The sequence below is a fragment of the Mastigoproctus giganteus genome, chromosome 11 (genome assembly GCF_048544385.1).
Source record: "Mastigoproctus giganteus isolate SK-2022 chromosome 11, ASM4854438v1, whole genome shotgun sequence".
In the NCBI taxonomy this organism is placed as follows: Eukaryota; Metazoa; Arthropoda; class Arachnida; order Uropygi; family Thelyphonidae; genus Mastigoproctus; species Mastigoproctus giganteus.
Genome location: NC_143585.1, coordinates 78,815,627 through 78,839,569, shown reverse-complemented (window position 1 = coordinate 78,839,569; position 23,943 = coordinate 78,815,627). Strand labels below are relative to the sequence as shown.

At 37.1% G+C, this 23,943-nt stretch overlaps 1 protein-coding gene and 2 non-coding genes across 3 annotated transcripts in view; 2 read left to right on the top strand and 1 right to left on the bottom strand.

Moving 5' to 3' along the window:
* Window positions 1-23,943, top strand: part of LOC150078163 (uncharacterized) — a 333,303-nt gene that overhangs the window by 5,118 nt on the left and 304,242 nt on the right. The window lies entirely within an intron of this gene.
* On the top strand, window positions 7,805-7,886 carry TRNAS-AGA (transfer RNA serine (anticodon AGA)). The gene has a single exon. It is a non-coding gene; the product is annotated as a tRNA-Ser (tRNA).
* Window positions 9,359-9,440, bottom strand: TRNAS-AGA (transfer RNA serine (anticodon AGA)). Its single transcript has one exon. It is a non-coding gene; the product is annotated as a tRNA-Ser (tRNA).

Here is a 23,943-nt window from a genome sequence, read left to right as displayed (position 1 = left end):
GGAGGAAAATGTCATAGTTTCGTTTTCTGCCTATCCCCTCTAATCCGTAATGCTCTAATCGGTGTTTCTTTTTATTTCTTAAAAGTGCTCAAACAACTGGAGTTTTTTCTCCATTTTTTCTCCATTGTATGTATCCAAATGAACTATAAACCATAGAAAAGAAATATAATTGTTTCGAGCAGTCATAATATGACAAATTTTAGCTATTGCTTGGCCGTCTTTACATTAAAGCTGATATTTTTATGGATGCGATGAACAATAAACTACTGCAGCAATCTGAATTATTATACATTAAAAATTCCATTTATATATTTATATTCTTAAAAATCTGAGGGACTAGAGGCGTTTTCAACATCGTCATAATTGCTTTATTGCTCAACTGGTATACCAGTTGAGCACAACAGCTGGTATACCAGTTGCGCAATAAAGACACACGTAAGAGCAATGCTGAAATTGCTCTTACGAGTGACATACTCAGAACGATATCATGACATACGAGTGCATATATGTATAGTATCTCATGTAGGGCGGCTCCAGAATTCAATTATTTCACGGTTGTACGTTGTGATGATACAGAACGCTGTAAAAAAATGTATATCATGTCGGCTAACAATCAGTCCAATTTATCTAAATTACCTTTTTTAATGAATCAAAATTTGTAAGTGTTAATACACCGCAGAGCAATTCAGTACTTTGCCAATGTTGTTAATTGCAATCATCTGCAGTAACCACGCTGGTTTTGCACCTTTTAGCACAAGTAAGTGCCAAACCTTGTGCCTCTTCGAATTGAAGTTGAATTCAGCTCATTTCAAATTTCCATGATTATGGAAACCACTTTCCAGGTGTCTACAACCACCGAATCTCACTACAGTTTTAGAAGTTTCCTGGATAACTGATGGTCGATAATATATTGGGGATGCACATCTTCCGTGATTTTGAGATATTCTTTGGCGCTCTTTCGGCCATACGAAATGTTCAATAGAACAATCGTTTTGCTTGTTCTTTGTTTCCTCAACTTATTTGCAAGAAGAGCGTGTAAATGCAGCTATAAATGTCTGTGGTTGATTCAGAGCTATCCGCTTCGCTACCCACGAGGGCCAAAAATTATTACCTAAAGAAATAGTAAAACAACTTTGGCAGCTTAAGTGACAAGGATATAAAATCATTTATGAACGGCTTGAGCTCAGCTTCCTAACAGTAAAACAGACCCACAATTGCAACAGATTGCACTTACTGAAATCCTCTCCTCATGTACCTCCTCCAAAAGTCACGAGGAAGTCAGATCTATCATTCTGCCCCTCAAGAACAAGTTCGGTAGAGTACGATAACATCTCTAGTACTTTGTGAAAAAAATGCCCCGAGCATCTTCTTATCCCCATCTTGTAATCTTTAACCTATCATTATAATCACAAACCATCCCCGAAGCAATGAATACAGCTTTCGAATCGATATTAACAAAACAAAACAAAACAAAAAATCATTATAAGGTATCTTCCTCATGCTTATTGTGAAATATTAAATAGAACATTGTTTTCATCTCTTGTCTTTGCGCCCACAACAACTTCTTAGTAAAAAAAAGAAAGAAATGAAAACGAAAAAAATTAAAATAATAGTGCGGAAACAGATGGTGGGTTATTCAAATCCACTTCTGAGATTTTTATCCTTACTGAAAACAAAGAAGACTGTTTTTCGGAGTTAGAAAACTATTGCGGTATGGTTGACTGCACTTTACTGTGGAAAAGTTACAACTAATTGACTTCAGGGACAATGCCCTGCAATGGTTCGCTGACTAGCTTGCCTGCAGAACATCAGCATAATGACATCTTCAATGAACACAAAAATACCACAATAAGAATGCTCCGAGAATCAGTCGTGGGTGCATGTAATTTAGCTCATTTTTGTAAATGATTTCTGTCGAACCAACTTCACAATTCCATCGTTAGTGAGGCATAAGAATTTCTGCTTGTTCTCGAAGAAAACTAATTTCTTTCACTTCTGCCCTAATGATTACGTTTTTATTTTTTTATTTTTAAATTTCTATTTTTGTTAAAATGTTTCATTTAGGAAGCGCACATATTTTTGCAAGAAACACACCCCATTTGAGATCCTTTATAATTTCGAACATGAACAAAGATTGACATGCTCTGTAGTTATACCAGTGATCCAGCTTTTTAGTCTATATATGGCCCGTAGTTTTGATAACTTCCAAATTTCAGTTAACAGTGAAGTTTTATAAGATTTGTATGTCTATTTTTCTTTCCTTCCTTTTTATTTTTATTTTTACATGTCTTTCTTTATTTCTGTTTTTTTCTTGATTCTCTTCTCTTACAATCTTGTTATATGCTGGATGCTTTTTATGCAATATTTTTTTCTTCTGTTATTGCTATCGAATAAATTCGACTGTGCTGTTATTTTAGTATATATTCTGTTAACTATTCATTTACAAAGGGTACTAGGAAAGTTTTGCAATACAGCTTTGTTTATTTAATTTTTTCAAAGTAATTTCCTCTACATTCAATACACCTATCCATCCTCTGAAACCAATCTTTAAACCAGTTCTGCCAAGTTTCACTAGGGAGTAAAGCACACTCGTTGTCCCAAGCCCGTAGAAGGTCCTCATCACTGGAAAACCGCCTCCCTTTTAGCTTCATTTTCACATGCGGGAACAGTGCAAAGTCGCAGGGAGCAAGGTCTGGACTGTAGGGAGGGTGGTCGAGAAGTTTCAGTCCTGTCGTGGTCAAATATTCGGTGCAGGCTTTGGTGCGGTGAGCTGCAGCATTATCGTGATGGAGGTACCAGGTGTCCATTCTTGACTTTGGCCGCAGGTTCTTCATAGATCCAAAGACTTTAGGCAGGCATTGTTCAGAATACCACTTAGCTGTGACTGTCTTCTGCGTGTCCAAAACGACACGTTCCACAATTCCACTCGATTTGAAAAATACAGCTATCATTTTCTTCTTTACAGATCGGGATTTTCTGACAATTACGGGTGTGTCGTCATCATTAAAGACCCAAACTTTGTTTGAGCCTTGGTCGGCAGATCGTAATAGTACAGCCAAGTCTCGTCACCTGTCACGATGTTGTTCACATACCGAGATTGTCCCTTATCAAACTTTTTTAACATCTCCCGGCACCAAGTCACACGTCGTGTCATCTGCTCTTCAGTCAGTTGATGCGGCACCCAGAGAGAACAAAGTTTCTTCACGTGCAAATGATCTTGGAGAATCGAACGAATTGCTGGTGCATTTAGGCCCAAAGTATCCTCTGTCTGTTGGTAGGTCACTCGCCTGTTTTCGTCAAGCATTTTCCTCACAGCAGTAACGTTTTCCTCCGTAACTGACGTTCGTGGCCTTCCCGGCCTCTCAGAATCCTCCAGAGTGAAATTTCCCCTTTGGAATTCTCTATACCACCTGAATATCGTTGTACGATGTGGACAATCATCATCTAGTGCAAGAGTCATTTCTTCTAAGCACTGGTCTATGGTTAAACCACGCACGAAATTATACCGCAAAACTGTCCTTATCTCATTTCGTGACCACGATGCCATCGCAAGCACTTTACACTCTCACTACTAATGAATAACTGAGCCCATCGACTTGGCGCGGCGGCTACTATGCACGTATGAACATGTCTCAACATGCAGCAACAAGCAGCTTCCTGTGATTCATTGTTGCGTCATATTGCAAAACTTTCCTAGTACCCTTTGTATATTAAAAAGCAGATACAGCATATACCGGTATTAACTGCATGTCTGTTCGTTACGCTTTTGTATTCATTCTACAGTATTGCATCTCTTTCTCAGACTATTTAAGAAAGTGTTCTGAACCGTGCTGATGTACGATGTCTTATTTCGAAATGAAGTATATAGCACTTTAGTTAACGAACAAGCCTAATGCTTTCGTGTTAACTTTTAAATCATCCCCACTTCAGACAAAATAAAATCTTGCGTTCTGAAAAACCAAAGCCTATTATAAGCTAAAATAAACTATTATAGTCTGTGGTTTTTGAATTTACAATTAAATTTGAAATAAACTTTTTATTTTTGAATTTATAATTAAAAATAAAAGCCGATTGCATTTTAATTAATTAAACTTGAAAATAAATTAGTTATAAATTAGCTTATAAGGTTGCTGAAATGGCCCCCCTCAGCTACTGGCATATGTGGGAAGAACCATATACGAAATGCGCCCCCTCCCCATTCCTTGTGTAAAGAGTAAACTGTTGGGTAGAAAAGAATTGCATAATACAGACATCAATTGAGGGAGAATCCGATTTGTGTTCCAGTTTATTTTTCTGTATTCAATTACTTACACACCGAAATCTCGCATTTCGCCCACAGTGCCTATTTAAATTCATTATATTATATATATTATATTTTTTAAAGTCACTGTTTATCATCTGTTTCTTCAGAACACAGTTATCGCCATCTTATGTGTTCAGCCAGTCACTGCTCATGCAATTCGCATGTTTCAAATCTGCGCAGTCCGAATTCTAGAATCAATAAGCGTTTTTTTTTTTGCATTGTGTTGAATTAACTTTGACTAAAAATATACAGTATTTAATCTTGTTTTATTGCCGAATATTACCATTACTTTTCAGTTCAAGTATGGCTAGAATTAATATGAAGAAATTATAATTTTTTTTTTTTTTAACTCTGGGAGATAATTATCATAAAACATACTAGGTGACTACATTTTAAAATATAAATGACGCCGACACACAGACACTTTAGACTGCGTTTTGCGCATGCGAATCGTGTACAGGTGGCTGCTACATTATTTTGGAAATGTAGTGTCCATCAGAGACGACTTTGTGGTGACTTAATTTGCTGTCGTCTGTTGCAATATTTTCCCAATAAAACATAAAGTTTATTGGGAATAGATGTTGACTCAGTAAATATTATTTCTTTACGGTTGTTTTCTTTAAATACTTTTAATCTGAAATGTTATCCCTACAAAACCGAAAGGTACAGATGAAAAATACTAAGTGTTTTAGCTCTCAGAAATGTCAACGATTATTTCCTGTTGCCCAGTCAACTTGTCTGCTCAACAGAAAATATAGTTGACATTTTAAGTCCCACTTACAAAATGTGTGTGTAACGTGAAATTTTCAATTAAAATTTAAATCAAAAGATGCTATTAGAAAAAAAAAAAAAAGTGGGTGGGACCATTTTCATCTTTGTCGTGACAACAGGACTCCTCATTAAAAACGAGAAATCTGGTCCACCCTATGCTACCCTCTATTCTATTCTTGCATTTTGGAGATGGGATTAATTTCAAAATAGGCATTCATTGCCAATATCGTATAAATTACCTGATCAACTACATTGTATTTAAAATTGGAATATTTAAAACTCTAGATTTACTAGCTTTCTAATATCGAAATGTAATTAATCAGGTAATTTTTATTTTGCGTACTATAAAAAAGGCCAAAAGTGTTTTGGTCCCCTATACTTTCATAAATAAATTATTTATTTATTATTTCTGTAAACTTTTACGACATCGAAACCTGAAGTTTTCATTAAATGACGATAAGGAAGATATCCGAAGTAAAGAAATTTAAACTGTATTAAGGTAATTCAATTGGAATGGACTATCTAATCTGGTGATCTTGGGGACTGGCCCTATGGATGGGCTGCGATATCATCAGAACCTTACACTGTTTGATTTTTTTTTTTTTTTTTTTTTTATGTGAAAGACATTGTCGTTCACAGTGAGTTGTAAAAAAAACTGATCACGCTATTTTCCAAGGAGTACCAGGAGGTTGAATATCGGCTTGACATTATTCGAGGTACTCGTGGTTCACAGAGTGAGCTTTATTAATGTTTCATAACACTTCATGAGTCGAACTCTCAGTTTATTTTTAACTGTACCTTTAATATCTTGAGAAATAATAGATTAAAATTGCAAAGATTGCTTATGGACACACTACTGTATACTGGTCACATATGTGCTCAGACTTCAGCAATGAAACGCATATGATGAGGCTTGATGGACAAATCGAATTACATCGATTTATATTTATATATTTATATCACTTGCTTTTAAGATAATCCTTATCTTTAAATGCAACAGCTTGTGGAGATCTTATAATTCCCATCTAAATATATTGTATAAGACAACGATTCTTAACCTGAGTATCACGGCACTTAAAGGAGTACCACGAGATTCCGAAATACTCTATTCATACTAATGTAAATTGTACCTTAGGTGTACTGGGAATACAGTAATTTCCTTAATTACACTCCAAGGGTTTGATTTCATTGTTGTTTGTGCAAGGCATTTTTATTTTCTGAAGGGTGGAAGTTTGGGTCCAATTACGATTCCACTGCATACCCTCCCTTCCCTCTCTTTTCCACCGAGTGGAATACGCAGACATGATACGCAGTATAGGAATGACGTATGCTTCAAATATTATTATACGAAAATGTTTCGTACATTAACTTGTTATTTAGACAAGCGAACGGATTGTGGAGATTTTGATGTGAATAAAATTAACTTTTTCATTGAACATATTCTTTTTAAATAATGTTAAATTCAAACAAAATTACAGAACATAAGGCATATGCTCATAATAGAAATTGGGGCCAAGTGGTTTGGGCAAAGAGCTAGAAATCTGTTGAGGGTCAAATCTTCTATACTATGATTAATTTTCTTATTACTTATTTGGATGTTCAGACATTACTTGATAAGGTAAAGTGGAAGCGACAACAAATTTTATTCTCAGCGAAGAAAATAAACAATTTCTAAGCCCATTTCTGATTCCATATTGTCCCATACAGAATCACTACTGGCGGTGGTCCCAAGGAAATGTGCGTGTCTACTAGCATGCACGTTGCGAAATGTCGCATCTGCGCTGCCTTAAAAATTGCACAGCCCATTGTTAGCTGTGGCCACGACTGATTCTTAGGTGGCGCAGCTAGTGGAGCATACCCTGATCCCCGATATAAAAGGGTAGTGACCAAATCCAAATAAAGAGGACTGAATCTCGGTCGCAGCAAGGAGGACCGGGATCCCCAACATTAATTTTGGGACCTGGCTTTTTGAACTCGGATCGGCTTTGGTTGTGTCGTTAGTATACTGCTACCAAAAAACAATTATAGTGAAGAACTCCTTTAGCCACTTTAGGGCTCAATCAGAGGGTAGTGACCAAATCCAAATAAAGAGGACTGGGAACCCCAACATTAATTTTTGGACCTGGCTTCCTGAACTCGGATCAGCTCTAGTTGTGGCACTAGTATACTTACTGCCAAAAAGCAATTACAGTGAAGAACTCCTTTAGCCACTTTGGGACTCAATCGGAATATTAAAACGTTTATTCTTTTAAATAAATAATGAATAGCAGCTCCGACCTTTTCATAATTTTAAGACTTTTTAGAACATTCTTACAGCCCTTATTGTACCGAATTTTATGTGGATAAATTAATCTACTTTGCTTGTACGCCTGTATCCTCTTAAGTACTGCTACACAAAGCCCATCGCACAGCCAACGTGATATGAACATACTCTATGAAAGTTTGGTAAACATCTGAGTATAAAAGTGTTTATACCCAGGATATAGTATAGAAGTGTTCAACTCCTAAATATGCATGTGATAATTGAACTCTGCTGAAATGCAACTGAATTGTTTGTTATTTGTTTAAAACTGAATGGATTATGGAAGTTTTAACATACATTATTCACTTCATGCATTATTCATTATTCACTTAATTTAATTTATAAACTGGTATTTTTTTTTTTATTTTTCATTGAGTAGTTTTTTAATTCCCCACCAAATAGATAATTAGGTGGTACGCACTACAACGGCAGTCGTGGCCGAGTGGTTAAGGCGACGGACTAGAAATCCGTTGGGGTCTCCCCGCACAGGTTCGAATCCTGTCGGCTGCGATATCTTTTTTTCCCCTGTTTTTTTGTTTATGCAGCAGTAAATTCTCTTGTCACAGAAGAGAGGGTAGCATTATTAATCTGGGTGTAATTTTCTTTGTACATGTATTTGCGCAATAAAAATTAATCAAATTGATCTGATAATGGATGCCGAGAATTGTAAACATATATAATTAAATATTATCTTCCTTTGTGGATGTATTTTGTATTTTCTTCATGTCAGTGTGCTCATATCGAGGTGCATCAGCCAGCACAAGTAGAACTTCAAAGGGCCGCTGTTCTCTTCCAGTTCTCCTTTCCCATCCAGATCCGTGCTCTCTACACAGTGTGCAAGATCGGTAAAGCTGTCCCTTCTCCTCTCGTCTACCCTGCTCATATATTGAATTGGGTGCTGAAATGCTATTACTCTTATTTAGTTTCTCTCTGTAATTTCCCTTATTTTCGAACTTTTTTTTTAAACCACGAAATTTTAGTGTTTTTTTTTTTTTTTTTTTTTTTTTTGAGATTTGCTGTTTTTGCAAATATTTATGAGGAAAAAAAATATAGAATATATATACATGAACGTACATACTGACTGTTGAAATTTCATTTTTCTTTATTTTTTTTTTTATGTGCCGCTGTTATGTTTTAAAAAATGAATACTGTCCTAGATGTAACTAGATTTTTGGCACCTGTGATCCCATATCAGAAGCCTTTGATGTTCATTATTTTTAAATAATAATTTAATAAATAACTAAATCAATTTCATTATTAAATAATGATTTAATAAATATTAATATTGTAATATAATTTATATTATAATAAATTATATATAATTTATATTATAATAAATTATAATAGTGTTTTAATTATTTAATGAAGTATAATATTAATTAAATTATTAGTATTAATATTGGTGTATGGGGCAAGGAAAAAAAAAATCCCTGTGTTTCCCTCATCTTATTGTTACTATTTCCAGGCTGCCTTTTGAATTAGTGATGGGTATAATAGAGAGATCATAATCCAATAATCAATTATAAATTTTAGATAATGAAATAGTACAGCATAACTGGAAATGTGGCTAATGCCGGTTAGGACAGAGAGAGAGCGCAATTATATCATAACTGCGAATTAAGTAATCTTCAGAGTTTACGTCCTGGTCGAACTGAGGATGGAAATCGTATTTCCAAATCCGTCAGCGATAATTAAATTATTTTATTTTATTTAGTTAGTTTTTAACAACACAGTTTGCTCATAATTTCTGCTCCTTGCTAAGTTTGTGCTTATAACGTCTTGAAACAATTATCTACACCTCTTAACCTAGATTTGAATTTATGCTTCCGGTTAAAATGTCATTAACACGTGAAATTTTCGTCTTCACTCATTTTACTGTCCCTATTCAGAGCCTCATAAACTTCGTCTAATCTCCTCTTTGGTATCTTTTACAAGTGACTTTACATCTACATAAACAAAGAAGAAGAAGAAAAAAAAAATACCGCAGCCGACAGGATTCGAACCTGTGCGGGGAGACCCCAACGGATTTCTAGTCCGTCGCCTTAACCACTCGGCCACGACTGCTCTTGTGAGGTTGACACCACCAAACTTATCAAGTTTTGTAACCTGCATAATTGAAGTCGCTTAATATGGGCTGTTGTTGTTGTTGTTTAGGAGCATTAGCAACTAAGGCCATATTGCTCCGGGATATGCGGTGGTCATTCCCTGACTTTTCCGCATCCTCCGTATTTGGTGGTGACGGGCTCGAACCCCGGTCTAATCAAGAAGCGTGTGCTAGGCACTGCTGCTCCTTCCCACCTGGCTACGGAGGCGCCCTTAATATGGGCAACCTTTTGCCAATCTCGTCAGACTTGTTGCTCATAATTTTTTTTACGTATATATTTGCATATATACATCAGGGCTCCATACCTGATGTACTGTTTCAAAGTGCAGACTCACAATTGCATTATACATTGGAATTATAACCTGCTGTTTTTCTTCTCTCTCTCTCAGTAATTGTTCCCTAAATCATTGACAGGATATCACAGGCCTTCTTTGCCACCTGTCTACACTATATAGAAAACTTGCATACTTGTCACATAATCCACAAAGTCCTTTCTTTCTCTACCATTTTTAATTCGGCCTCGTCCAAGTGCATAAATTATTTTTGAATTGTTATTTCTCCAAGTGTGAAACCTCGCATTTTGCAGCATTAAAATATTGTTGCCACTTATCTGTCCATTCCTGAAACCTATTCAAATCGCCTGACGGAGTGCAGCAATTTGACACACTCCCAACCGTCACTTCATCTTCAGAATTATACTGCATGGCTATATCCTTCATCTGAGTCATTTAAGAAAATCAGAAACAGGAGTAGACGCGGTTCTGAACCGTGAAGCCTAGCCTCTTCTAACCAGTAACCATTAGTTACAAATGTCATATAGCCATCTTCTAATCCAAATAAGGATGTTGCTCATGATCCCAGTATGTTCCACCTTATATAGCAGTATCTACTGTAGAATCAATTGAAACCCTTTGTGAAAGTCCAAATAAACAGTACCAAAGCCATTTCTTATATCCAACTCACGAGTCTCGCTGTCATAATTTATCTGGTTAACTGTGTGGAAAGGGTTGGTTTAATAATAAAATTTCTCTTTACAAAACAATACTGAGTTCCGTTGAGAATAATACTTCCGAAGCCGAGTGGTCAGTGCGTAGGTGCATAAGTATATGTACTTTTGAGTTACATGGGTCCCGTACAGGGTAGGTTCGTGGCTGCTATGTGCGGTGCTATTTCTTGTACTGTATTCTCTTTATCTTGTGAATGCCTCTGACAGTGTGATCGTCCTGGAGTATAAAAGAAAATTTATTTTACTTGTATCTCAATCTAGACCCTATATTGCATTCTTAATCATCGACTTCATGACTTTTCTTACCGGTCCATTGGCCTCGTCCTTATAACTAGTTATTTATTGCCGATCCATTGTCGCTTTTCCTATCCAAATGAATGACTTCTGAATCCACCGAACCCTTCATAATTAATATCAATGGTCTGCATTCCGTCGCCAACTCCGTCAAAATAAGGTTTTGAGGGAGGTGGCAAAGGAATGCAGACTAAATAATCATTGTAAAATCACAGATTTCAGTGTTCAGGATTATCAGCATAGTTTCTTCTAGTCATGGAGGGACTTTCATATTAGAAGGTCAATGTGAAGTACTCATTCAATTTATCGGCTGGGTTATCAATAATTTTCTCAGATCATTAAGGGTCAAATCTGATTTGCTCTTCTCTTTTTACTAGCCGGTTCCATATTTTCTTAATTGTGTATATGCATATATGGCTTCCGAGACGACGGCTTTCAAGTTATTAAATAATTCTGTGTTAGCTCGTTTCATGCTGTCTTCCTAGTTGATACAGGCCACGAAGCATCTTAGAACTGTTATAATTCCCTTTGCTGAAATTGAAACCCCCTTACCATTACATACCAGGACTTGGCCCATCATCGTGCACCTTACTCCGTGATATTCTTGTATTTAGTACTTTCCCTAACATGCTTATCTAGATAATAATTATTTATATTATACGAACAAGTTATACAAAAGAATCACTTTAGTTCGTAGTAAGTCCCCAAAGTACGTGAAATGGCATTATTTTTGTTACATCTCACATTGTGAACGCCTTCGTCAAGAGTTGCCTGTTATTTCACTACTTTGAATAAGCAACGATTCTCCAGTAGAGAAGACTAATATTACTTATTCTCGGTGGGTACCTCTAATAAATAACATTAGTCTTGTCTAATGGGGAAGCGTTGCGTATTCGACGTAGTGCAATAACAGGCAACTCGCTGTGAAGGCGCTCACAATGTGAAATGCCATTTCACCTACTTCGGTGATTTACTACGAACTAAAATGATGCTATGCACTAACTTGTTCGTCTAGTAAATTTCCATAGTCTGAGGCTTTCTGCCCTAAACCTTTTTTTTTTTTTTTAGTATTTTGTCTAGATTATTTAAAATGTTTCTCCCCATGGCGAGTTTCCGTCCTACTTTCTTCTATCAATAAAGTGAAGACTGAAATCTCTCATTATAATTATGAAATAAACAATTATTATTGAAAAGCAATTAGTTTTTCTAGTAATTTATTGGAATAATAGCAATTGTAACAATATTTTGAAATGAATTACAAGTTATTCTGACGATTTTCTTAATCTTTTGGTGCCCATAGTGAATCGGCGTCTATGACCAAGGATCACATTCGCTATCGCACACTCTAGTCTAGTGTTATGCCTCTGAATACAGTACATACTTGAAAAGAACAAAGACAGTCCAATTCCTGCACTGCTGTTTGTGCTATTATAGATCAACAATATTGACTTGTTTCATGGCGAATCCTATGACATTTCTTTCCACTCCTTCAAACGCCTTAGGGTCAGTTGCCGTCGGTTTCTATTGTAGTCGATGTAGAACCAAGAGCACACCAATGCTTAATTGGGGTCATGGCGGTCAGAGACTAAGCCACAGTAGTGTTCTCTGTTTTATGGTTGGGCAGGACGTGACTGGAGTACAAGGGTCCATGCTCTTTCAAAAACAGCATACCCTGAGGTAAAAATACCTTCGATTAACATTCGACAGGCATCACAGCAACATACGTCGGCATTCGTTTGCCACGTCTTTTGTATAATGTGCCAATTTTTCCATGTTTTGTCTTATATGTGAAATTTTTTGTTCTTCAGATTTGCAAAATTCGAAATACAAACTTTTGATTTTTAAACCTAACTACTAAAAACAGATCCGGTCATTTAATGTGTGTTGCATGGAATGTTTAATAAAAACTTTGTTTGTGTTTATTTATATATATATATATATATATATATATTTTTTTTTTTTTTTGCTTTATAAGCGGAGTTTTTCTATTCTCAGGAATGAAACAATTAGATCAGGTTATTTTTGGAAAAAAATTATTTAATGAACCTAGTTAGTTCCTAATTTTTTTTTCTTTAATTGGAACTGCACCTCTTTATTTACAAAGTTTACCACGTATACATAGCAAGCGGAGATTGAGATATAAATGGATTATCAAAGCCGTACAATTTGTGAGTGTGGCAAGATGCAACTCGCCCAGGCACAGAGGGGGAGCCCCAAAATGGTTCTTAAATTTTTTTTTTTATGTGAACCCCAAACACGAGAGGTATTAGAACCTATAGTACTTAGTACCGTATTTGGGTTAAATGGTTATAATATAACTAAAACAAAAGACAGGGGAAGACCCAAAAAAATTCCACGGTCCTGTGTATTAATATTAGCAAAACAAAACAATTTACGAGATCTCATTTATTGTTGGAAATCTCGTTTGCTCTATTTTTCCATTTTGTATTGGGATTATATCGCTCACGGTATAATCCAAATACAAAATCGTATACGTGCTCCCCCCCACCACCAAAGTTGTATCCCTTTGGTAATAATTATCCATTTAACTATATGTGACTGGGAAAATATACATGTACAAGATTCGTTGATTATAGATAATTGAATGGTAGTATGAAAATGCATATTACTCAGTTTACAACTAACTATTCAAGATGCAAAATAACCCCAGGGGCTCACATCTGGTGAGTATGGGTTTGGCACACCCAGGGTCCTGAGCTGGATATCATCATTCTTTTCTTTCTTGGTGATTCCCTTCTACATCTTTCTCTCTCTCTCACGATAATTCAGAATTTTTTTTTTTTTTTTGCCTGGTGTAGCATAAGCCTCAGGCTTCCGTGCACCATAAAGTTAATAATAATAATAATTATTATTATTATTATAAAAGCAGGTACGTGTTTACGTACAAATCAACTTAGTTAATGTTATAGTGTGTTACATCTCTGGCGCATTAGCAAATATAATTAGTAAATCAAAAATGAGTAAAAGGGAAACAAACATAATATCCTGTGCTTCAGCTACAATATAAGGTATATGGATAACCTATGTGATCTTTAAGACAGAAAAAAAAAATATATATATAATTTTATTATATATATATATATATAATAAATATATATATATAATAAAATAATAATGCTGTAATTGCCGGATCTCTATTGGTTCGATTTTAATAGAATTTGGGAAGGGTCGACAAATCTTTCTGAAAAATCCAAATATAAGATTTCATGAAAATCCATGCACAGGGAGTCCAGCTATTACACGTGGACGAACGGACGGACGTGGTGAAGATAATAGGCGCATTAATACCTATGCTAACGCGCCTATAAACGATGGAAAATTATTTTTAAATACAACTTAATACACTGAGGGAAAAAAAATTAAGAGTTGAAAATTAGATTGAAAGCATCAGTGTGTAGAGAGAGAGAGGTGGGATTTTTTTTTTTTTTTTTTTGGTTGTTATACAAGACTTGAGACAGCACCACAAGATCAGATCTCAGTTGAGATTAGTTAGTACCTAATCTGAATCTCACCTCAAACAGCACTAGCTATATAACATGTTATATAGGTGGCGTCGATTGAGGTGAAATTTTTGAATTTTAGTTTCTTTTTTACATCGTCTAATGTTGACATTGATTGACTTTTTCACACTTTGTCCCTAATGAATACTTATATTGTTTCATATGTGTCAGACAGAATGCTTTTTTTTTCTACATTATCTCCTTTTCAGCACTTCATGGATTATTTAGTCCGCATTCTTTCAGCTAAGTGAAGAAAAAAATGTCACTGGGCAACTTGTTTAGTGACATTTTCCTTTTGTGCTCTGACAGTTGTATTTATCTCTTGTCATTCTTTTTTTTTTTTTTTTTTTCTGATTTTTTTTCTTTCTTTCTGTTGTCGGTTCGGTCACTCATCCTACCTGTCGCGCTCGTGTATTCCCATTTGTATCCAGGCTGATAACTTCTGAACTTTGGCTTTATTTATTTATTTATTATTATTTTTTTTTTTATGACATCCAGGTCATCATCGTGTAGGCGAAAATATGTTGAAGCCTTTAGGCTACTTCACTTTCTTGTAATTTTAGACGCCGGCGTCACTAGTCACGTGGATCCTTTCGATCAGTGATAGAATTTCTGTATTTTTTGTTTGCATCCTAGCAGTGTTGGAACCTTAGTTTTTTTATTTTTTTTATTGTGGTTGTTTTTTGCTGTTTCTCATCTATTATCTTGGTGGTTGAGTAGGTGATTCGTATCCCTTTATCGTCAACTTGCCTTAGTTGTGATGGGCGTTCCAAGATACCCACTGATACTGGTGGTAATTTGTGCTAATAAATGTTTCTCTGTCCTTCTATTACATCCAATAATTCAACAACCAGTGGTTATGAATGTTTCATACTTGCCTGTCATTACAATGGAAGACAAAACGAAAAAGTCTCAGTTGCGACACGGCAAATGATCGATTGCGTATAAAATTGTAGAGTGTAAATATCGTCGTAACAAATCTATTTTATCTGAATTATTTTAGAATGGAATGAAAACTTTTAGTTTGTTTCGAATATCTTGTATTTATGAACATTCCAGTTTATTACTTAAGAATGCTAATCAAAAAGTTTTCGAAAAACAAGGAGTTAGAAGCTTAGAACTTTAGTTCAAGAAAGTGACACCAGAGTGAAAATGGCGTCAGCATGTAAGTCATATTCATTTGGGAAATAACATGGACACACGAAAGGAAGCTATAAAAGATTATTAATGATAGAAGTAATAAAATAGAGTTATTAATAATAGCACTCAGATTTCCACAAAACCGCATGAATTATTAAATACAGTGGAAAATCATTTTTTTGCTTGAACCATTGGGGACGCATTGTGTAATATTACTTCTATGAAGATTGCGTTATTTAAAATGTGTGGCTGTATAAGCAGTTAGATTGGTGTGACTGGATCGAATTATTCATAAATGAAATATAATGGTAAGAGGTAATTCTTTATATTTTCATTTGGAGATAGTTATTTGTTCTTTGCATTTCACCCAGATTCAGTGATTTTCACTTAGTTAAAATGACATTGGAATAATTATTTCGGTTGACTTCGCTGCAATAATACTTTAAATTTAATAGCATCTGCAATAAAGAAAAATTAACAGTCTCAGTAGTTGCAATCCATATATTTCAGTTCTCCCAGTTTATTGGATTTCATCCTTCATCTTTAGATGAAGAGAATTAATGTGGGAATGAAAATGGATGATGGTAGAGATTTCGCACTTTCGGTGTATCTGTTTTTCCTGTTTTGAGTTTATAAGAGAGAGAGAGAGAGAGAGAGAGAGAGAGAGAGAGAGAGAGAGAGAGAGAGAGAGAGAGACTGGTGGGGGGGGGCGGATCATAGTGTTTCTTAAATGGTATTACATAGCTATAACAAAAGAAAGTGGGTGTTCCCGGATACCATTGCACGGTTCTGTTTTCACTATAATTATAATATTTTTTTCTTAATGGTTTCATTACTTTTAATGAGAACCTCTATAACTAATCTTCAACGATCTTAATTTTGGAATTTCCAAGATAAAGATCGTGTATATTTCCAAGTTGGAAAGATATAGGATTCAAATTCCGTCAATGACTGGAGACCTTTTTTTTTTTTGTAGAGATTTTACCTGGCTTTGAATTTATCGGTTGGAGATATCCGAGTTTCCATTGGTAAACTGAGAATCTCCAACCTTCTCTTATTGTAAAACATTCAACCGACCGTGTGTTTGCAGAGCGAGAAGCTGAATTTTCAGGGAGGAAAATCATGTTCCACACAGATTTTCGGGTTTACGAAAGTTGCCCTTTCGCAGAACTAACGATTCGACCAATTTTTAATGAATTTTTGTCCAATCTATTAATAATACATATACGGCTATCTGCCAGAGCTTGCAGTAATTTCGATTCAGAGTCCGTCTGTTGCTGTCATCTTCTCTTACAAAATGTTACTAAATAGCGACGGGCACCAAAATGTGATCTTTGAACACACATTTTTCACGTTCCTTGTCTTGCTAGCTGTCGATCTCTGTAGGGGTTTTGGTCGGAGCGTGAATTCCGTAGAGTTGTCTGACCGTTGAAACCGGTGTCCCGGAATGCTCTTCGATGCAGTAGTTATCTGGAAGGGTCTGTAGGGTATTCGTGTTTTTTTTTTTTTTTTGTTTTTTTTTTTTCCCTGAAACCTGCTTGTCCTTGTTAACCGACATTTAAAATTTTAGGAAGCACATCGCTGTTTAAGATAACAGTAATCATTTTTGGATAAATATTTGTAGACATGGCGGATCAAAAGTGGAGGGAAGATTACTGCCCCGAGCCGAATTGTAAGGAACCACAAAAAGTGGAAAGTTGGTTTTTAAAATTTTTATTGCGGATTATGCAAAATCCTTCTTTAACGTTGTTCCTAGCGAAAAATACGAGGTATGCAGAATGTAAGCTCTCGATGTTTTTAATTAAAATGTAGGATAGCTTAATTAAATCTATAGTTGTTACGTTGCTTTTTGATTGGAAACTTAAAAAAAAATGCTTTATTAACTTGTTTTTCGCAAATTTATTTAATATCCCTCTCCTTCGGTAGCTGTGTGGTTGTGCTTTCAATTATGTTCTAGTTTACTTTAATCAGTTACTGTGCAGTGCCACCGAGCGTGGTAGTTAGTAATTGCAATCCTGTCGAGCTTTACTCACGGAAAATTAAATATTTAATAACCCTTTTTGAATGTATGCTAACCAGCTAATCTACAGCTGTCAGTCACTGATTCGGATTAGAAATTTTTTGTCTTAGAAATTTGTATGGGCCAGTGAAAGTAAACGGAACAAGATTTTGTAAGTACTCTGCCAAATTTTCATTCAGTGTTTCAAATTATAATTCACTCTAATTTTATTTTCATCAAACGATGCTGTTGCGCTGAAATAAAACTCATGTTTAACTGGTTGTGGTTTTTTAAATGGTTCCTCTCGCAATAATTTATATTATTCCTCATATATACTATAAACACTACTACGTTTTTCCAAGTTTGCCCAAGACCTTTTTGCCAGGCAACGAACTTTACCTCAACCTTAAACCTCTGCGGGAATAGTGCCATACAACTCTTTCCTTGGTTCGTCCCAGGAGTGACACAACCACCAGCACAGCTCAGATGCTGCCATTAGGCCTTCCTAGCCATGCTCCCTTGCGTGGTCCTTTGCCTCCACTCCCCGGGCGGAAGGGGGAAGTGACTACAGGTCTCCCCCCTCACCGCCCCTCTTTTCCCTCTGGTGGGGCATGGGCCTGCTTCACTGATTTGGGGGTAATCTCTATGGATCCCTTATATCTGTATTTTCCCCCCAGACTTCAGTCTCCCCCCTCTCTCTAACTTACAACTACTAGTCACCGAATCATCTCTAAATTGCTTGAGCCCTACACCCAAAAACTTTAATACTGGTACCTCAATTCGCATAAATAGTACTTCTTTGGGCTGACTCCTATCTATAACGGTTTTTTTTTTTTTTTAGGTCCTAGCCACCGAAATCTCAGAAAATTAGGTGGCAGGACCTGCCAGAGTAAATAAATATAATACTGGTGTACCTGGTCTGCCTCCACGGGGCAGAGTGTGGACAACTTTGGGACCCATTAGGGACCCAGCGGCTAAATGACCAGAGGAACAACGATACAAGACACTACACATGCACATAATCCATACATTTTTAAACCTCTGGCATTGGTAGTGTTCTGTTTAGAAGAAGAAGAAGAAGAAGAAGAAGAAGAACTCTTTATTGCATACAAAACGCACATGCCGTACACAATACCCTTCACGGCTAAAAGCCAGGGGTTTACAGTAAAGGCTAATACAAGGTTACAAAGTCTAATATAAGGTTACAGAGGCTAATACAATATTACAGTAAAGGCTAATACACTGTGATAAACAAGGATGAGATAAGAGAAAAAAATAATATTACTAATTATACAAGTGTAGGAAACCGAATGAAAAATTTACATATGAACATATATACACAACAGATATACACAACAGCATGTCATCATGTTCAATTATTCTCCAGGGAGCAGTCCTTTTACAGTGCTGGATTCATCTGAGCAGGCGCAGAAAGTTGGAACATTTAGTGAGGGATCCACGGGAGTGATGGACAGGTCCTTGGGAGCAGGTCCTAGTGTCCTGTGACGTGGTCCTGAGAAGGAAGTGGATGGAGTAAGTTCTGCCTGTATTTTTTATCCAATGCGAACTTGTAGAGGTCGCCATCCAAGGAGTATATGTACTGCAGCATTTGCACGGGTAAGAAGCGATCGGATAACTTTAACCGGTTTGGGGTGGCCTGGAGGACTGGATTGGCCCGAAGGTTTGGGACTGGGATCCTCCAACCGCATTTAGCCCAGAAGTCTGGTTCCGAAATAATGCCAACCATCATTTTTACAGAAAAGACGAGTCTTCTCTCATGGATAATGACAGGAAGACGTCTGATGTTTAGAGCTGCTGCCATCTGGGTGGTCCTATGTGCAGAGGGAAGCCGGAATTTCCATGTGGCCCACTTCAATAGCCAAAATTCGCCTGCAAAAATCCGTCTTAGATGCGTTGCGGCAGTTGAGGTCCAGACTTCTGCTCCATAAAGAATGACCGGATAGACACATGTCTTGATATACCTGCACCCAACGGCCTGGTCATGGACATGCATAAGTTGTTGCTTAAGCATCCACCGGAGTCGACAGAATTTTTTTTGCAGGTAGTCTGTGTGTGGTAAAAAGGATAGCTTCTGGTCAAAAATAACGCCCAGGTCTGTGTGTTGCTGAACAGCAGAAATCGCGGATCCTCTTATATTGGCTTGCACCATCGTTGGGTTACGTTTGAGCGAGAAAGTCAACTGTTTCGACTTCCCAGGATTGATGTGAAGGCCGAAACCGGAGAGGAAGGCCTCGAGGTTCTGGATTTTATGCTCGATTAACACATTTGTGTAGTCAGCAGTGTCTTCGGGGTTGAACCCACAATGTATAGTACGAGGAGATGGGGAGGGGGGAAATCCTGGTTTGACACTAAACACACTGTACACTCTACTCTAGCGTGATAACTGACCAACCATCGCGGCTACCTTCTTTCTACTGCACTAAAGTAAGGCGTAAATCCTGGGTGTACTTTGCATATAGGCTATGCTCATCGACAGACAATATAAGAAACATGTTGGTAGCAACCACAACCGAACGGGACACCAGAGTTTGTGGCGTTATCACATGTTGTATTTATATTAAGTTTACAAAAGTATTGAGACACTAACGAATAGGCACATGTTATGTAACGTGTTGGCAATGCAAATCTTGTAGATAGAACTGCTGTGGCACAAAGATAAAAATTTTGCAGAAGGCAGAAGTCTCATTCACAATCGACATGCCACGCGGAATCGAGTTTAGTGAATTTTAACGTTGACAGGTGTACAATGTCATCGAATAGGACTTAGTGGACGATGGATTTTTGTGCTTCTCAACATTACAAAGACTTCTGCCCGATTTTGGCATGGCAAAATTAGAATATTGATAGGAATCCTCATTTTAATCGGGTGAACCGCGCTCAGAGTTGCCAAAGAATCACGCAAGAGGCCCGTAAACCTACAGGGTCAGCTATCATACGCAGAACATTGCACTAGTTTCATGTTGAAAGTTTCTTTTAATCACTGAAGTTAATTTCACATCATGACACTATTGCGACGGGTGTAACGATGCCATTCTTTGGAGAAATGGACGCTGGAAGAGTAAAAACAAGATTCTCTGGAATCTCGATATACAGTACGCTGTTCTCATCATACAGAAGAACCTGGATGTGGTGCCAACCTGGAGAAAAGCACTGCATCGGTCTAATTGTGATTACGATGGTAAAACAGCCTCATGGATTGGACCTGCTTTGTAGCATCCTGTTAAACCGGTGGTACTTTGCAGAAGGAAGAATGCCATTTTCCCAACGCTGGTTCAATTTTATGGCACGTACTTTTTTTTTTCAACAGCACAATTTCCCCTGTCTCAGTGCAGGATGTGTGATAAGTTGAGTTGAAGAAAATAATGTGACACTGATGTACTGGCTTGCTGAAGAATCCTGATATCAGCCCAATAGAATTGTTATGGGACGAATTGGAAAAGTGTTCGGAGACTTGGCTATGGAAGCCATCATTACTTATTCAATTAAAGACTGTTCTACTGGAGGAACGAAGACATTACAATTAGGAGACGGATACCATATTAAAATATGATCTGCAAACGGTTTTGCCTTATCTTTGATTCCCTGGGGAACTGAATCCATCTAGTTCACTGTGACACATACTACCTTGCCACACATGCTTTAGACTTCCCTGTTTCAAGTCTTTCAACAGCCTGCCACGGAAAACTGTCGTTCAACTCGTCCTGCCACCGTTATCTTTTTATTACACGAGTGCCATCGTTGCGCTCCTAGGGTATGTGGCGCCCGTGTGCCAATCGCAATTTTGCGCCCGGGTGCTAATTGAAATTTGGCACCCCCTTTAAAATTTTCTTAATATGTGTATGTAAGTTTCAGGTGCCCCTTGAACGTTGACGCCCGGGTGCAGTGCACCCTCGGGACAGCCCGCCTCAGGATCGTTGGTTTGCCTTATAATTCCACATCAGGGGTGAGCACTGTCTAGTGCATTGTTCACTTTGGTGTATATGTGTGTGCGCGCTAGCAGGTACCAGTGATGAGATTTTAAAACGGGGAGAATTTCTCTAAGGAAACTACGTGCTGCTATTTTGCAAAAAAAAAAAAATTAAAGGGCGAGGCTTTTTGGAATGAATTTAGGAGGCCTCACTTTGAAATTAAACTGGAACGCAACACGCCTCTATGTCTTTGTTGCTACTTTCGTGGCCATGCCTTGTTGGAATGACTAAAATGAAATCTTTCTGTGTGCCTGTCTGAATAGTCTTGTGCGCTTTCTTCCGTGCAAGTACTGTAGGTTGCTGACCCCTGTTCTACACGCCATATTACACTGATGCTACATGAACTAGGTGGTGCCCGAAGTTCATGTAGAATTTTGAGTGTGATGATTTTAAATCCACGGACTTGCATTATTTTGGACAACTATATGCAAGTTACTTTCTTACAGGTCACTAACTATTGATGTGAATAGTTCATGGATTTTGGCTGGTTATAATTCACCTTATTTTTGTTTTGTATAATAGCATCGTGTATAATGGTATTATACATGGTAAACGTATGTGGACACGTAATATGATAACTGTTCTTTTGTTTCTTGCTGAGCTAAAATTCAGGACCCGAATGTAAACATTCCGATCCCATGTAGGCGAATTGAAAACTAAAGAAACCAGGAATTTTAAATAGACTTATTAGACTGAAGCCAAAACTATACAAGGTTCATACTGGACTTGACGCTCGGGTCGTTTGAATTTTTTCTTCCGTGTCTCTCTTGATACGTAACTTCTTTTCGCCCTCTCGAGGGCCCCTCTTCTTCCACTTTCCGCTTAGGTGGGACAAACCCCACCCTGCGGAGCATGCCTTCCCTTACATCCTCCATCGTTCTATCTCTACCTCCTTTCCTTTACTCTCTTCGGTACTCCCTGTACTCTATCTTCTTTTTTTTGTCTCTTTCCAGGAAGCTCAGGCGACCTGGAGGAGACTAGCCAGAGAATTATGGGCATCCTAGCTACCTCCTAGTGGTGTGTGTGGGCAACGTTGGGCCCTTCCAGGGGGCCCTGCGGCCAAATTCCACGACACCCAACAGAACCCAAAACAATTCAGGACACCAAATAGAATCCTTCATAAAACACACAACACTTTCTGGCTTTCACATTGATACTGTTTGCCTCCACAGAGTTTATATGGCGCAGATGTGGGAAACTACCGGAGGCGCCTTTCCCTTAACGCTGTGCATTGCACGCTATATGTAAAAATTATAACGTGCTTTAAGCTAAATCAAAGTTGAAATACTAAGTAAATATATAACGAACTGTAAAAATATTATCTATTATTATAATAAAGTTTTCCCACTTAATACGTTTTTTAAATATAGAAATTCTTTTATTTTTATATTAAAAAATACTAAACAAGATAAACATTTTGGTAATCGAGCAAGTTAGTGCCAAGGATCATTTCAGTTCGCTGTAAACCACCGAAATATGTGAAATGGCATCGTTTTTTACATCTCATATTGTGAATGCCTTCACAATGAGTTGCCCTGATATTGCACTAGCTTCAATAAGCAACGCTTCGCCACTGGAGAAGACCAGTTGAAGCACTGTACTTATTCCCGGCGGATTTTCGGTATTCCCCGAGAATTCACTGTCGAAGGTAGTTCAATATTAGGGCAACTCGTTGTGAAGGCATGCACAATATAAGATATAACTAAAACGATGCCACTTCACCTACTTCGGTGATTTACTACGAACTAAAATGATACTAAGCGCCAACTTTTTCGATTAGTGAATTTTCCGTAGTCAGAGGCTTTTTAGTATAAACATTTTGACATAATGGAAGTGACATTGCAATTGTTTTCATCGTTATCCATAATTGGATATGTCGACCACGTTAAGCGTTTAGTTCTGATGATTGTGAACAGTTCTGAATTACTTAGTGGATTGTTGCTCTGTCTTATTGTAATTGTGACATTTTAAGGTATGGTGAAATTCCAAAGGAGCTCATTCTTCCAACTTGGTAATGAGTTTAATGAACAGAATGCTAAGCAATTAGAAATCCTCATTTCAAAAATGTTTCCCATAAGCAGAGTAAAATATTTATAAATTCTGAAATAGTACTTAAAAATGATCTTTAACTTATGTATGTGTATCTTTTCATTTTTATTTGTGTAGTTAATATTTCATACCCTTATGTCATTTTCCCTTCTGAGAAATTTTTCCTCGTAAGAAGTTCTAAACCTCAACTCCCTTGGAAAACTTCTTATCCGGGTTCTACTGTATTTTTCTTTCTATAATATTTATAAAAATATTATAGAAAATATATATAGAAACAGACCCGTGGGTCCCCTTTTCAGGCCTTTACGCATTGCTAATTCTTGCACCGTGCAGTTAACAATTAAGCTATGTCTCTGCTTAATTGTTAACTGCACGAGTTAACTGTGTAGGTGTAAAGAGTGCGTAGGGTCTAACGGCACCAGGGATTTCCCCCATCTCTGCGTAGTTTATATTGTCGTGTGTTAC